The sequence below is a fragment of the Macrotis lagotis genome, chromosome X (genome assembly GCF_037893015.1).
Source record: "Macrotis lagotis isolate mMagLag1 chromosome X, bilby.v1.9.chrom.fasta, whole genome shotgun sequence".
In the NCBI taxonomy this organism is placed as follows: Eukaryota; Metazoa; Chordata; class Mammalia; order Peramelemorphia; family Peramelidae; genus Macrotis; species Macrotis lagotis.
In genome coordinates, this window is record NC_133666.1 from 652,195,940 (window position 1) to 652,212,767 (window position 16,828).

The 16,828-nt window shown below is 39.1% G+C and overlaps 1 pseudogene; it reads right to left on the reverse strand.

The window, feature by feature from the left end:
* Positions 1–11,433: 11,433 nt before the first annotated feature.
* Positions 11,434–16,590, reverse strand: LOC141499552 (guanidinoacetate N-methyltransferase pseudogene; annotated as a pseudogene).
* Positions 16,591–16,828: the final 238 nt, after the last annotated feature.

The window sequence follows — 16,828 nt, forward strand, 5'->3', positions numbered from 1 at the left end:
CACATCTCACACCCTATACCAAAATAAGGTCAAAATGAATAAAAGATTTAGACATAAAGAGTGATACCTTAGATAAATTAAGAACAAAAATAATCTATCTGATCTATGGAAAAGGGATAAATTTATGAGCAAACAAGAATTAGAGCACATTATAAACTGTAAAATGAATGATTTTGACTATATTAAATTAAAAAGTTTTTGCATTAATAAAAAATCAATCCTGCCAAAATTAGAAGAAAAGCAGAAAGCTGGGAAACAATCTTCACAACCATGAGTTCTCATAAAGGTCTCATTTCTAAAATATATAGAGAATTGCATCAAATTTATAAGATCACAAGTCATTCTCCAAAGGATATGAACAGACAGTTTTCAAATAAAGAAATTAAAGCTATATATAATCATATGAAAAAATGCTCCAAATCACTATTGATTAGAGAAATGCAAATTAAAACAACAATGAGGTATCATCTCACACCTATTAGATTAGCCCAGATGAGAAAAAGGGAAGATGGAGAGGTTGTGGGAGGACTGGGATATTGATGCATTGCTGGTAGAGTTGTGAATGGATCCATCCAACCTTTCTGGAGAGCAATATCGAATTATGCCCAAAGAGCAATAAAACTGTTCATCTTTTTGTCCCAGAAATTCCAATTCTAGAACTATATCCAGAAGGAAACTGTAAAAGTCCTACACATTCCAAAATATTCATAGTAGCTCTTTTTGTAGTGGCAAAGGATTGGAAGGAATGCTCATCAATTGGTGAATGGCTAAACAAGTTATGGTACATGAATACTATGGAATATTATTGTTCTGTAAGAAACCATAAATGGGGGCAGCTAGGTGGCATAGTGGATAAAGCACCAGCCCTGGAGTCAGGAGTACCTGGGTTCAAATCCGGTCTCAGACACTTAATAATTACCCAGCTGTGTGGCCTTGGGCAAGCCACTTAACCCCATTTGCCTTGCAAAAATCCTAAAAAATAAACAAAAAAAACCCATAAATGGTCAGTCTCTAGAGAAGCATGGAATGACTTATAGGATCTGATGCTGAATGAAAGGAGTAAAACCAAGAGAACAATGTGCACATCAACAACATTATGAGATGAACAACCTTGATGGAAACAGCTCCTCTTGACAGTCCAGAAACCTAGGACAACTTTATTTGACTGGTTATGGGCTCTATTATCCCCAACCAGAAGAAGAAAAACAAAACAAAACACACAGAAAAGAAAAAAAAATGACCCTTCCGAATCTGATGAACATTTTATAAAAATTATCTCTTATGTATCTCTCCCTTAATCCTAATTCCTCATGCCAAAAATTACTGATTTGTAAATATGTTTAACAAAATATGTATGTAAAATACTAACCTGGCTATTCCCTGCTGAGGTGAGAGGAGTGGGAAGAGAGGGTGGAGGGAAATTTTGTAACTTGGAAATATGCATGTACAAATGGATGGAAAAAAATGAATAAATAAAATTAATTTAAAAAAGGAATGAATAAAAATCAGATTTGAATTTTTTAGACACCTTTTTTTTCTGGTAGGCAATGGGGTTAAGTGACTTGACCAAGGTTACATAGCTAAGTGCCAAATGTCTGTGGTCATTGTGCCATCTAGCTGTCCCCAGACTTGAATTTTTTAAAGAAAAAGGTGTATTAGAGAAATGAAAACAAAGGATTAGGTGAGACTTGACTAGGGGACCAAGGTTTACTTCTGCGTTCCTTCTGCATAAAACAAAATAGTCACTTTATATCCATACAATATCAATTAAAATTCAAGGAAGGCTCCCAGAACATTAAATGAACCACCATAAAGGATTATAGGAGAACATTCACAAGAATCTCACAAAATAGCTGGTTATGGTCAGGTTGAGATTTGCATTGTTGGAGGGACTAAACCTCATTGAGAAAATTACAGATCCATTTAATTATTGAAAATAGCAATCATACTCCTCAGAGAATATTCAGGTGATGGGTAAGTACTGGGAGGGAAGCAGTTTATAAACCATAAAATGTTGTGAAATCAGGTTTATTGGTTTAGAGCAGGAAAGTACATTAAATGTCATTTTACAGATGAAGAAACCAAGGACTAAGGAGAGGTCATACAAGGAGCTGAGAGATAAGATCTGGGAATCAAACTGTTGTTTTCTTTTGCAAAACCACACTTCTTTCCATAGCTCCATGATGCCTCCTATTACAGCTATGCCTACCCTACCCCAGGGGAGCAAGATGACACAGTGGGTAGAATGCCAACCCTGAAGTCAAGAGGACTTGAATTCAAATCTGACCTCAGACACTACTAGCTGTGTGACTTTGGGCAAGTCACTTAACCCTGATTGTCTCACATCCAGGACTATCTCCCCTCATCCTGATTCATATCTGGACCCAGATGCCAGATGGCTCTGGAAAAGAAAGTGAGGCTGGTGACTTAACACTGTATGTACCCCTTAATTCAATCCAATTCATGTGCTTTTCATGGCATCACCTCCCTGATGTCATAGTCTTCTTTGAAAATGAAGGAAAACATTATCATCACTTTATTTTACAGAGTTCTCAAAATTTTTCTTAGAGCAATCAGCTCTGGAAAGAGATGATCTCATCCCAGCTATTCAATGGTTCCAAACTCCAGAAGATGGAAGGCTTTTCCTTTATGGCTTCTCTGGCTAGGATAAGACATAGTTAATGACCACACCTAGTTCCAGCATGTGTCCAAATTGATAGTTGCTGCTGAAACTTGTGCTCTATCAGTGCAAGTTTTTAGAAGCCTCGGCATTGCCTCTGTGATGTTGGAGAAACATTAAGGATGGTGATATGAATATAATTACCTCTAAATTTAAAATGGGGTGAAATGAGAAGTTGTTGCCCTCACCCTGCTTCCTGTTTATTCCATTTCTTTCTCCAGTCAAGGACCACTTATTTCTTGATATCTTGGTGCTAGGATATGCCAGGTAGTGGGGGAAAAAAGATGGAAAAGATCTGAGCCCTCAGGGGACACTAGAATCAATCTTTAAAAGTGGCATAATATCAATTTCTAGAAGAGTTCCGGAGAAGGGAGAGAAAATTCTGACTGAGCAGTTAATTAGGAGTTGCAGAGTCTAAAGGGAGCCAGTAGGCTAAACAAGATGGCAGCTGGCAGAGAGGATAGGTAGCAAATTATACTTTCATAGTTTTAGAAGGGACCTTAGAAGTTCATCTAAAATCTATTTCCCTCATTTTACATTTAGGAAACTGAGGCTAGGAGAAGTTAAGTAACTTGCCCAGGGTTACACAGATTGGGCATGGCAGACAGAATTTGACCCCAAATCCTCTGACTCCAGATCTTTCCCAGCTGCCTCTGGGGATTGCCAAATTTTCACTTTGGCCAGAGAGCAGAGGATCTGAAGAGTAGAAGGATGGAAGGTGATTTTGGAGGTGCCTGGGGAAGGATTAGTGGAGGAGCTTGAAGGCCAGACTGGGGAATTCAAAGAGAATCTCTTTAGTCTACAGGCTTTGGGGAGTCATGGAGGTATCTGATCAATATTCATTATTTTTAGTCTATTCTGCACCATTGCTTCTCAAATTATTTCACATCCCTTAGAGCATCTTGTGTTCTAAGGCCCTCCCAACTCTGACATTCTCTGTTCTAAGGCCTTTCCAGCTCTGGTATTGTGTCAAAAAGAGGAAAGCTGTATGAGATAATCTCTGACGTTCTGAGGTACCATCTATCTCTCAATTCATAATTCTAGAACCAAAAAAATGGCTAGGACTAGAATTAGGGAAGAAAACTCCTTGAGTCCTACCCATGGGAAGAAATGAAACTGGAAAGGGAGAAATTGCTTTAGGAAGCTGGTGCAATAATGAAGTAGAGAGAATGAGGCTTGGGATAGAGGTCTTGGGGATGAACAAGAGGGGAGGAAGGAGAACCTTTATTTGTTGAATCTAATGAATTTCGTGACTAATTGCACGTAGGAGATGAGGAAAGAGGGATAATTCCCAATAACTGTCAGGATCTCTGTTTGGTGAGTGGGAGGTGGGCGGGAGGAGAGAGAAGGCCAAGATGCCCTTGACAGAGACTGGGCTATCAGGAGCAAGTTTGAGGAGGGAAAATAAATTCAGTTGGGACTTTTCTTTTCCTCCCCCCCCAATTTGTTCCAGATTTAGCATTCTTCCCACTGCTTTGTTTTTATTTAGCAACCTCTAGTAAACAGCCATGGAGGAGAAGAACAAAGAAAAGCCTCATTTCCTTAGCTAATTACTTATACTCTGAGCTGTGCCAAGAGGCTTGGTCTCAACAAGACCTTTGTGTGGAGAGGGGCCTTCCTAGGGGCCAGGAGATCAGTGTTTGGGGTCTGACTCTGCCACTTACAAGCCAAACTTGCCCTTCTTTGCACCTCATTTTTTCCTATATATAGAAAGAGATTTGGATCAGATGTACTTTATGGTCTCCCAGCTCTGATACCCTGTGTTCTAAGGGCCCTCCCAGTTCTGACATCCTGTGTTCCAGGGACCTTCCTAGCTCTGACATCCTGGGTTCTAAGGGCCCTCCCAGCTCTGACCTCCTGAGTTCTCAGGACTCTCATCTTGGATCTGGACAAGTCTGTCAGTCAACAGATGCTGAACTATGTGTAAGGTAATGTGCTAAGAGAAATACAAACACAAGTAAAAAGACAGTTTCTGCCCTTAAGGAGTTTGCACTCTAATGAGGAAGACAGAGGAGGTATTGAAATGAGGAATAACTAGCCTGGGTGCCTTCCTTAAACGGAAATTCTACAAGAATTCATCTAATTAGGAGACATCCAAGGGCAGGATAGTAGTTTGTATCCTATGACTGGAGAACATTTGGGGTTTTATGTTCTAAGGGTTATGTGCTGAGGACATTCTGGGCCCTATGTTCTAAGGGCCATCTGGCTCTGTCATTCTCTGTTCAATGACACTACACTGTAGGGTCTTGTTTATTTGGCTAACCATGGACCGGGGAGCCATCCTCCCTCACACTGGGCCCCCTACCCCATTTTCCCTGCCTTCATCCTTTTACCCTCTTCCCCCATCTTGGGCCTCCCTTGGCAGAGTGGGCATCCCCAGAAACAGGCCTAGTTAATTTTGTCTTCATCAGTCCGGGCAACTTTGAAGGGTCGGGTGCAGCCTTTAAGACATGAGCTTGGATTGCATTAGATGCCTTTTCTGGCTCTCACTGGGAGACCTTTTATCAGGAACATAGAAGCTGCCCTTTAGACACCACTCAAGTCTAATCCTGGAAACCTTTCTGCTGACCCAGCCCATTCTTGCCCCTCCTTTCCAAGGAAGCCAGAGCTGGGAACCAGGTATCTGGGCTTCTTGTCATTCATTGCTCTGTTCAATCCTTTGTCACTGCAAGTCAATTGCTAAGCTTCCCCTCCCCATCTGCAACATGATAGGATCAGGCCCAGTGATCTCTGATGTTCCAGTTCGGTAGGGATGACATTCTGTACTCCTAGGCCCCTCCCAAGTATGACCTTCTATGCCCCAAAGGTCCTTCCAGTTCCAATATTCTTTGGCCTTTTTTTTTTTAAAGTGGATCTTTATTTCTATTTTTTGTTTTTAGATCACTTTTGTTCCCCGCCCCCCATGTCCCTTCCAGAGAATCATCCCTTATACCCAAGGGGGAAAAAAATAAAGAAAATAAAATAAGAAAATAAAGAAAAAATTTCAGAAAAATCAATCAGAACATAAAACAGACAACTCAAACACTAACATTATACCCACACCAGTAGACCCCACCATATCAGCAAAGAAACAGGGAGAAGTGTTTTCCCACATCTTTGGGATCAAGTTTGGTCATTATAATTTTGCAACATTCAGTTTCAATGATTATGCTCTTAGACTCTTTTCAAATCCTGACCTTTGGTTTTCTAAGCTCCCTCCAGCTGATTTTCTGTTCTAAAGTCCTTTTCAACTTGGTCATTCATGTCCTAAATTCCTACTAGCTCAACTTTTTTTTTTTGACCCTTTAGTACCTGTGTGACCTTGGACAAGTCACTTCACCCAGATTGCCTCATGCAGGGCCATCTTCAATCATCCTGATCCATATCTTTCCACTGGACCCAGATGACTCTGGAGGAGAAAATGAGACTGGTGACTTAGCACAGCCCCTCACTCAAATTCAATTCAAGTGATGTCATGGCATCATTTCCCTGATGTCGAAGTCTTCTTCAAAAATGGAGGATAAACATTATTATTATCCTTCTGGCTCTGCTACTTTTTCTGGCTCAGAGCTGATTGTAACATTTTTGGTGAAAATGTTAACACTTTGGAAATCAGGAAACACTAAAAATCAGGTTTGTTTTTTTTGCATTGAACCTCTGGACTTAAGATGGGGGTGTTCATGTTAATGATATAGTTTAAACTTTAAAAACATGTGAGTACAATTTTTTTTTTGAGAACTGATTATAAACTAGTACACCACTGGTCCTGGGATTCCCTCCCCCAGCTCTGATTTTCTGTTTTCCAAGGTCACCTGCAGCTCTGGCATTCTATGTTTAAGGAGAAACCTTCTCTAACCCCTTTTAATTTCAATGCCTCCCCTCTGTTAAATATATCATATTTATCCTATATAGAACTTACTTTGAAAGTATTTGTTTGCATATTGTCTCCCCAATAGATTGTAAGTTCCTTGAGGGCAGGGACTCTTTTTTGTTCTTTTTATATCTCTAGTACTTAGCACATAGTAGCTGCTTAATAAATATTAGCAAATTAATAAATATTAATTGATCGTATTTTTAGAAATAGAGGGGCCTTCAAGGACCATTTAGTCTAATTTACTCATTTTGGAAATAAAGAAAATGAGACCTAGATTATTTAAGAAGGGATCTATTCATGATCATACAAGCAGGGAAGTCCAAGATCCCTCTCAGTTCTGGCCTATGTTCTCATAGCTCTTCCCATTCTGACATTCAATGGTCATTTCAACTCTGACATTTTATCATCCAAAGGTCCCTTAGCTGATATTTTCTACTCTGTGTTATAAGCCCAGGAGAACATTGTGGTGGGGAGGAAACATTTATGAGTCAGCTTGGCCTCTCACTTCACCTCTTTCAGCACAGTGAAGGGGGGGACCAGAATTGGTTATAACCTTGGACAAGTCTCTCTGAGCCTAGTTACCCCATCTGTTAAAAAAAAAGAAAAAAGAAAAAAAAGAGGGCATTCAATTTGATAGCCTCCAAGTTAAAATTTATGAGCCTAGTTTGACAGAGAGGGTTTTATAGGTGAAGTTTTGAATCCTTGGAACAGAGCCCAGGGACAGAAAGGTCAGATGCTCAATATAGTAGGAAGGGATGGGGAAAGGAAGGGTGGGGGAGGGTCACAGAAGGAAAGAAAGATCAGAACAAATGTCCATCTTGGCTCACTCAGTATTCTGCACCAAATCTGCTCTCCTTTTGTGTCTTCACTTCTCAACTCCAAAGCCCAGCTCAAATGCTACTTTTTCCAGGATAATTCCAGATCCCCATAGCTCCATTCTTCAATCTCCAGATTTTTCCAGCTCCGCCCCAGCAGCCTTGCCCCTAATAGGTCCCCTTTCTCTCACCCCCCCCCCACTTTCTAGTTCATTTTACATGATGTCTTCCCCCAATTGAATGAAAGAAATTTTTGTTTACAGTTACCTAAATTTCTCCCTGGAACCTTTCTCTCCTTCTTCCCAGAGAGTCATCCTGTATAACAAAGAATGTTTTTTAAATCAAAAAAAGAGAAAGAGGAAGTGGCAGGGGGTGGAGGGGGAGCATCAAAAAAAGTCTGAAAATATAATGTTCCACACCCATGGTCCTCCCATCTCTACAAAGGAGTGTCTTCTTATATAGCCTTTTTTAGGGCCATGCTTGTCCTTTGTTGTTTCACAACATTAACCTTGAATTATTTTGTGACATTCTTTAAGATATTGACATTGTTGCAGAGGCACTGTATTTATCCTCAATGGTCTAAGACTTTTTGGACTACAGTGACTGGTAGGTACATCATTAATGTTTCTTTCTCTTTTTCTTTCTTTCTCTCTCTTCTCTTTTTCTTTCTTTCTCTCTCTTCTTTCTTTCTTTCTTTCTTTCTTTCTTTCTTTCTTTCTTTCTTCCTTCCTTCCTTCCTTCCTTCCTTCCTTCCTTCCTTCCTTCCTTCCTTCCTTTCTTTCTTTCTTTCTTTCTTTCTTTCTTTCTTTCTTTCTTTCTTTCTTTCTTTCTTTCTTTCTTTCTTATTTTTGCAAGTCAATGGCTTGCCCAAGGCCACACAGCTAGGTAATTATTAAATGTCTGAGCTCGGATTTGAACTCAGGTACTCCTGACTCCAGGGCCGGTGCTCTTACCCACTGTGACACCTAGCTGCCCCCACATCATTAATGTTTAAGAAATTTGATTTCTATCGATTTTTATAACCCCTGCTCTGTCCCACTCTGAGGGAGTACTGCAAAAATCAGATAAAGGATCACAGTAGTGCTTTGTAATTATAAGATGCTTCCAGTGGTCAAGTTCTTTATGCAGTCAACATTTATCAATCAATCAACAAACATTTAAGTGCCTGCTCTTTCTAGATATTGTGCTAGAGGCTGGGTCTACAAATACCAAAAAATAAAACAATCTCAGTTCCCCAAGGAGTTTACATTATATCTCTCAAATACTTTTTGTGTTTGAACACAAACATAGAACAAAACTTTTGTTAAGACTTGGCCCTTGTGGTCCTGGAGCTTAAAGTCAGTAGATAAGTCACAAGGTCAGATACCTATTCTGGATAATGTCACATCAGTTATATCTTCCTTGACAAATTTTGTTTTGACATCATACAAACCACCAAAGTATTATCAATTCAACCCCTGAATGTTTTATAATCCCCCCAAAACAGTTAAATAAAATGCTAAAATTATGATTAATTAAACATTGTGCAATGATTTTTACTTATATTTTACTGGTATTTCCATAGTTACAATAATTACTTGTATTTTTCTTTGGGTCTTATTTGTGTACTTGGCATATAACTAACTCCTCTTTAATTTTGAATTCTTCCTATTTCTTATATTGTTTGGTGTGGTATTTCATTATATTTCACTCAATTTGCTTGTTTGTTTTCAACTTTTTGCTATTACAAATAGCATGACTATTTATGTTTTTCCTAAAGATTGGACCCTTTTTTTTTTTTTAGGTTTTTGCAAGGCAAATGGGGTTAAGTGGCTTGCCCAAGGCCATACAGCTAGGTAATTATTAAGTGTCTGAGACCGGATTTGAACCCAGGTACTCCTGACTCCAGGGCCAGTGCTTTATCCACTGTGCCACCTAGCTGCCCCAGATTGGGTCTTTCTTACGGTCCAAATACTCCTTAAGGGTCCAAACCCCTTAAATATGGTAAAAAGGACATGAACAGTTTTGTAACTTTTCTTGCATAATTTCAAGCTGTTTCCCAAAATGTTTGGGCTAAATTGGATATATATATTCATATGCCTACATATCTTACACACACATACACACACACATACACAGATATATATATAGATATAGATATGCATATATTTATTTATTTCCTTTGACCCACAAAAAACATTACTAGGCACACTTTCAAAGAAGGGAAAGATCCATATGGGAAGCAATGTATGTAGCTAAACTTTTATTATAACAAAATGCTGAAAATTATGGGGGGGTACCCTTTAATTGGGGAAATGATTGAACAAATAGTGGTAGATGAATGTAGTAGAATATTTTCTCACGTAAGTAGTGATGAATATGAAGAATTCAGAGAAATTTGAACCACCTGGCCATACCTAAAATTATTACTATTATTTTTTTTAGTTTTAATTTTAATTTTTTTCTCTCCCCTTTATCATGCATGCGGGTCTAATTTTTTTGGGAGGAGGGGGTATTATGTTTACTCTTAAACAAGAATATTTTCTTAATGTATAAAAACATTATTTGTACAAAATAAGAATAAATAAATAAATACAAAAAATAAAAAATAATAAAAAAAAGAAATTTGAGAAAACTCATATAAAAGTTGAGGTTTCTTCTATCCCACCTCAAGTAATATAATCACAGAAGGTCCAGAATATGATTTGAATTGATTAATCCATCAAAGTAAAGTAGTTGTGAATTTCTCTTTAAAAACTGGTTTTTTTAATTAGCAAGAAAATTAAGAATGAAAGAAAAGTAAATCCCATGTTACCAAGTATAGTCAAGCAAAACAGATTTCTCTATTCTCCATGTCATATTGTATGTATGTATGTATGTATGTATATGTACACATATGTGACTCATTCTTTACTGAGTCTTTCACTTCCCTTTCAGGAAGTGAGTAACATGTTTCATCATTAATTCTCTGGAATGATGGTTGAGCATTACGCTAAACAGTTTCTAATTCTTTCAAAGGTGATAACTGCCATCTTATTGCCAGTATATAAACTGTTCTGGATCTGTTCACTTTCATTATATTAGTATTCCAAGGTTTTTCAGAAACCACATCTGTCATCATTTTTACATATAGTTTTCCATCACATTTACATTCCATAACTTGGATTGGATGACCATATATATATGAATCTTTAGTAAGAGGCTACTCAGAGAGTACAAAATCAAGGTATTTTCTTTTTCTTTTTTTTTTTTTTGAGGTCAGAATTGCTTTATTATTTTAGCAGCAGGTTTTCTGCTACAACTGAGAAAATACAAGGCCTTCCCTTCCCCCACAGGACCTCTGCCACCCCAGTAGAGCACCTGGTATGAAGAGCACCAAAATCTGAATAAAAGATGGAGGGGGACCTCACAGTGTATTAGTAAAAATTAAGGCTTTCAAATGGATTTCCCTAGGGAAACAGACTGAAAGAGAACAAATGGGATGGTGGAACTTGCTGGAGCCTAGAGTCCCTCAGCCTCTGGGACTCAAGACCCGAGTTCAGATCCCAACTCCAACTTTAGTGTCTAAGAACAAATCACTTCTCAGTTTTTTTCACTTATAAAGGGAAAGGGACTGAACTTCTGACTTTAGCGATGAAAGGGGACACTCCAATGAAGAAATTTCCTGTACCGATGCAGATCTACAGCTTAATCTGAAGAAGATTCTCCAAGGAACCAGGCTCTGTGACTTGCCCAGAGTCACACCGGTACACACCGGAAATGAGACAAGAACCTGGGTCTTCTCTAGTAGATCCAATGCCTCCCTACCATCTATAACATGGGCCTACTCTTTGCTCCGCCCATCTCAAAGGAAAGGGTTAACCAGCCACACAAGGAAGTATTAAGCATTAAGTATTAGGCACTGTGCTACACCCTGAGGCTACAAAGAAAGATAAAAACATTTTCCCTGATCCCAAGGGGTGCTATGGATACCCCAGAAGCCACCCAATTTAATTCAGCTGTCATCTGAACAAGAATCCCATCCCCAACAAGTAGATATTGACTCTTTAAAGCCCTCCAATGAGGGGAAACCTCATAACAGGAGCATTTGACCCCTAGACTCACTATTGGATTAGCAATACTCTGTCTAAAATGGGGTATAAACCCCTCAAAGCTAGGGGGCCAAGCTCTAGACTTCTCTGGACTTCTCCAGCACCATTTTGAGCATTTGATAAGCCCTACATAAAAGGGGAAGCCTATTTCCTTAAAACAATTCCTCGGAGAGACTTTTGGTGAAGAACATTCCATATAGGTAGCCTAATTATTAACTTTCCTGTCAAGCAGGTACATGTACCTTTTCTACAAATGAAACAAATTAAGGCCCTGAGTGGCTTTCAAGGACTAAGATGGTAGACAAATCAAAAGACAGAAAAATCCTAAACCTTAACATCTAGCATTGGGCTCAGCCCAGAGCTTAATATGCTTTTGTTGGATTAAAACAGAAGCCTCTTTACTACCCTTGGGGCCTTGAGTCAGGAGACAGGCCTAGAGAGTCCCTCAATCCCCTGCTTACTCTCTGCCTCTCTTCTTTTGTCAAGTTCCTCCGTCAAGTACTGTTAATATGTTGTCTGGGATCTACTGAGCAAACCTAGCAGGCTAAAGTCCCTGGTGCCCCCAGTCCAGGGTCAGCCTGGTAGGAAGAGAAAACTGGCATCTTTCAGTGTTTGATGACTGTTGGGGTGATCATCTTGGGGAAGGAGTAGTAGGGCATTCCTCAGGGGGCACTAGGTCCATCACAGTAGTGCTGATAATCTCTTTCTTGAAACCTGCCTCCACCAGGGCTGCAATCTGGGTCTCCTTAAACATCTTTTTGATATCCGTGTACTTAGTCTTCAGCAGTTCTCCCCAGGACGTGAGATTGCAATAAGTGAGGACACCCCCAGGCTTCAGCAGGCGGAAAGCATGAGCCTTGATGAAGTTGAATTGATGGGTATGCCAGGTCTCCTCAGAGAGGGGATAGGTGTCATATAGAATTCCATCAAAATGTCCATCAGGCAGACTGGGCACCACCTCTTCCCACAAGCTTTTCAAGGGGACAACCTTATGGGGCTGATGCTGGGCCCACTCCTGAAGCCACTGGAAGACGCCATCATTGCACTCAACCATCCAATGCTCCTGGATGTTGGCTTCTTGCACTTTGCTGGCCGAAATGGCCATTCCAAAGCCGACTTCCAGGACCCTTCCCCTTCGGGCGGAGACCGCGGCGGCCAGCGAGTGCATGTAGGGGGTCTCTCAGCGCTCCATCACCAGCTTGCCCAGGATCTGCAGGTGCTTGTCGGGCCCTTCGTAGCCGGCAGGCGCCCCGGCCCAGGAGGGCCGGCAGTCCTCATCAGCCTGGAAGATGGGTGCTGGGGCAGCCTGGCCCGGCCATGGTCTGCTCTCAAAATCAAGGTATTTTCAACAGTCACATTAATAGACTTTCTGTCTCAGGAGAGTTTGATTCAGATGATGGCAACATGTGTTTCTATATTATATCCTTCTATGAGTGCCCCATGGTTCTCTGTAGATTTATCAGCTCTTATGAGTCCTTTGTAATAAACTACAGCTTCATATTTTCAGTGTTTATCAATACATGATGTTCAGCCATCTCCCCACTTGATGTGTATCCCCTCAGAGTCCTGCTTTGCTGCCTCAAAAAGAGGGAAATAATGGGAGAAAAGGTTAAGGGAGGGAGTAGTCCTAAATAAAACAAACTCTAAGTATTTATGAAAATATGGATTGCTCTTTCTGAGTCAGCAAAGCATACCACAGTCATGCTCACAGTTGTTCAGTTAGTGGCTGTGACATAAATGATAATTCAACAATGGAGACTAAAAAGGATCAATCAGATCAGTCAAGAGAAGAGAAGAACCTAGAGATCGCTCATGTATAACCTCTATCAGATTGCTTGATGCCTTGGGACAGTGGTGGGAAGGTTGGAAAGGAGAAAAATTTGGAACTCAAAATTTTACAAAAATGAATGTTGAAAATTATCTTTATCTTTACATGTAATTGGAAAAAATGAAATACTGTTAAAAAAGGAAAAAAAGAAATGATAACAAAGAGGGTTTCAGGAAAACTTAGAAGACATATATAAACTGGTACTAAGTGAATTGAGCAGAATCAGGAGAACATTGTACACAGTAACAGCAATATTGTAAGATGATCAACTGTGAATGATAGTTATTCTCAGCAATACAATGATCCAACACAATTCTGAAAAAAGGCTAACTGATGGAGTATGTATGTAGATTGAAGAAGACTTTTTTACTTTCTTTTGATTTTTCTTGTTTGGGGTTTTCTTTGGCCTGTGTTTTGTAGTAATATGGAAAAATATTTTGCACAATTGCGCTCAAATAGTCTGTATCAAATGGATTACACTCTCACAAGGAAGGGGGAAGGAGAAGAGAGAGGGAGAGAATTTGGAACTCAAATTTTTAAAAAAATTAATGTAAAAATTGATTTTATACGTAATTTAAACAATAAAATAATCAGAAAAAAAAGAAAAAAAACTACTGGGAAACTAGACAGAAGTTTTGCAGAAAATGTATTTAAGTAAATATTTTTTCTGCCAAATTAGACTATCTGGGGGTGACTAGGTGGAGCAGTGGATAGAGCACTAACTCCAGGGCGGAGTTAGGAGTACCTGAGTTCAAATCCAGTCTCAGACACTTAATTACCTAGCTGTGTGGCCTTGGGCAAGCCACTTAACCCCATTGCCCTGCAAAAAAAAAACCAAAAAACAAATTACACTATCTGATAGGTGTGAGGCAGTACTTCAAAGATGTTTTAATTTTCATTTCCCTAATCAATAGTAATTTAGAATATTTTTCATATGATCATACATAGTTTTTATTTCTTCTCCCAAAAACTGCTTGCAGTGGATAGAGCAACAGGCCCTGGAGTACCTGGAGTACCTGAGTTCAAATCCAACCTCATATACTTAATAATGACCTAGTTGTGTGGCCTTGGGCAAGCCACTTAACCCCATTGCCTTGCCAAAAACAAGTAAAGAAAGAAAGAAAGAAAACTGCTTGTTCATTTCCTTTGGTCCTTTGTCAATTGGGGAATGGCTCATTTGCTTATAGATTTGAATCACTTTTCTGTACAGTTGAGGAAATGGAACCTTTATCAGGGAAACTTTCTGTAAAATTTCTCTCCTCCTCCCTACCCCACAACTTTGTGTTTTCCTTGTAATCTTGGCTGCATTGGATTTGTTAGTGCAAAACCTTTTTAATTTAATATAATCAAAATTATCTCTTTGCTTCTTGTAATACACTCTTTCTGCTATTTGGTTATAAATTCTTCCCTTCTCCGTAGATATGACAAGTAAAATACTCTGTGCTCTCCTAATTTGTTCATGATATCTCTGTTTATGTACCCATTTTGATCTTTTGGAACACAGTATGAAATGTTGGTCTATACCTAGTTTCTGTCAAGCTGTTTTCCAATTTTCCTAGCAATTTTTGTGGGATAGTAAGTTCTTGACCCAAATGTTTGACTCTTTGGGTTTATCAAACACTAAATTATAATGGTCATTTACATCTTTGTGTTTTATATCCAATCTACTCCATTAATCCAATCATCCATTTAAGCCAATACTAAATTGGTTTAATGATTAGGACTTTGGAATACAATTTGAGATGTGGTACTTTCTTTTCAGTTTTTGTATAAAGAGTTCTTTCTCTAGTACTCAATATTCTTAGGTTTCTCAAAGTTAGGTTGCTATATGTGTTTTAAGTTTTGCTTATTTGATTTATTCCACCAATCAACTATTCTATTTCTTTCTCCTACTGGAGGGCTTTCATAGTTTCTTTCTATCAGACTTCCTCTGTTTGAATAACTCAAAATTATAATAAGTGAAGCAAGGGGGTATACCTCATCTCTTGCCCCCATATACTACAAAATATCTTTAATGTTTTAGTTTTAGGGATTATATTGATAATTTTCTTCCTTCTTCAAGTTTGAGTGATCCCTGCCTATAAGGTCTTTGGCACATACTCAGGGTATACCATTCCAACTCCCACTTGTACTGATAAATTGGGTCCCCAGAGGGCAGCTGATACTTTTCCCGCCTCAAGATTCTAGGAAACACTGAGAGGCTGTGAGCATGGCTTTTTAAAAACACCCAGTTAAAATAATTAGTTTAGGGCGACTAGGTGGCATAGTGGATAAAGCACCGGCCTTGGAGTCAGGAGTACCTGGGTTCAAATCTGGTCTCAGACACTTAATAATTATCTAGCCGTGTGGTCTTGGGCAAGTCACTTAACCCCATTTGCCTTGCAAAAGCCTAAAAAAAAAATAATTAGTTTATTTTAAGCCTAGTGGCAATAAAATGCACCCTCAAGTCTATATAGTTTCCTTCTCTGTTGTTTAAAGGAGTTCATATCAAATGATGTTAGAAATACCATCACAGAGGGGCAGCAAGGTGGCAGAGTGGACAAAGCCCTGGAATCAGGAGGACCTGAGTTCAGATCTGGTCTCAGACACTTAATAATTGCCTAGCTGTGTGACTTTGAGCAAGTCACTTAAACCCCATTGCCTTGAATAGAAAAATAAAAAAATAAGAAACACCATCAGAGTTTCACCAAGTCCTGACTTGGGAAAAATTCCTAACATTAAACAGATATTTAGCTCTTTGCCTTAATTTATATTTATATTTATCTAATCCTAATCCCCAACCCTTTTGTAGTTGAGACAGAATACTGGTGACTAGAAATATATGAATGAAGGAAGAGCAGAATACATGACAATATTGTTACTGGACAAATATCAGGAAGGAAAAGTAGGGAAAGAGCAAGCTTTTTTCTTGGAACTTTCTTCAGTTCATGAGGAAGTAGGTATAACATGATAGTATCAACCCACATCTTCTGCCATGAGATGCCTGCAGGGTTGATGACTCTCCTTGATCTCTCCCTTCTCTGCCATCACTTGCAGTAGAAGATGTCTTGGCAGTTGGGTTGATTTATTGTTAGGCTGGATCAGGCAGATGAAACCACAGGGCTAATTTGGTTCCCCATTCTACTCCTAATTCAGTTGCTGCTGATACCAGACCAAATTCTGACCAAAAACTCCAATTGCTGGACTTTGGGTGGTTCTTTTGACCTTTCAAAGCCCACCTGGTTCATTCTGTCTCCAATACTAAATCATCTAAGATTAGGGAAAAGTTAGGTTTCAATAGTTCTTACCTTTTTTGTCAACAGGGAAGAGAGTGTGGTTTTACCTTTCTCCACCACAATATGCATGCTCAGTTCTGTCTCACCAGCCAATTAAAAATCATCAGATCATTTATTAAGTACCTAAAGGCAAAAGAGTCCCTTTGAGTCATGGAACTCACAATTTAATGAGAGAAACAACAAACGTCCTTCCATGTGCACATACACATGTATAAAAATTTGTACATATAATATGTATATAAAATAAGATGTTCTGGATACATTAGAAATAACCACAGAGGGATAAGAACTAGCATTAAGGGGCATG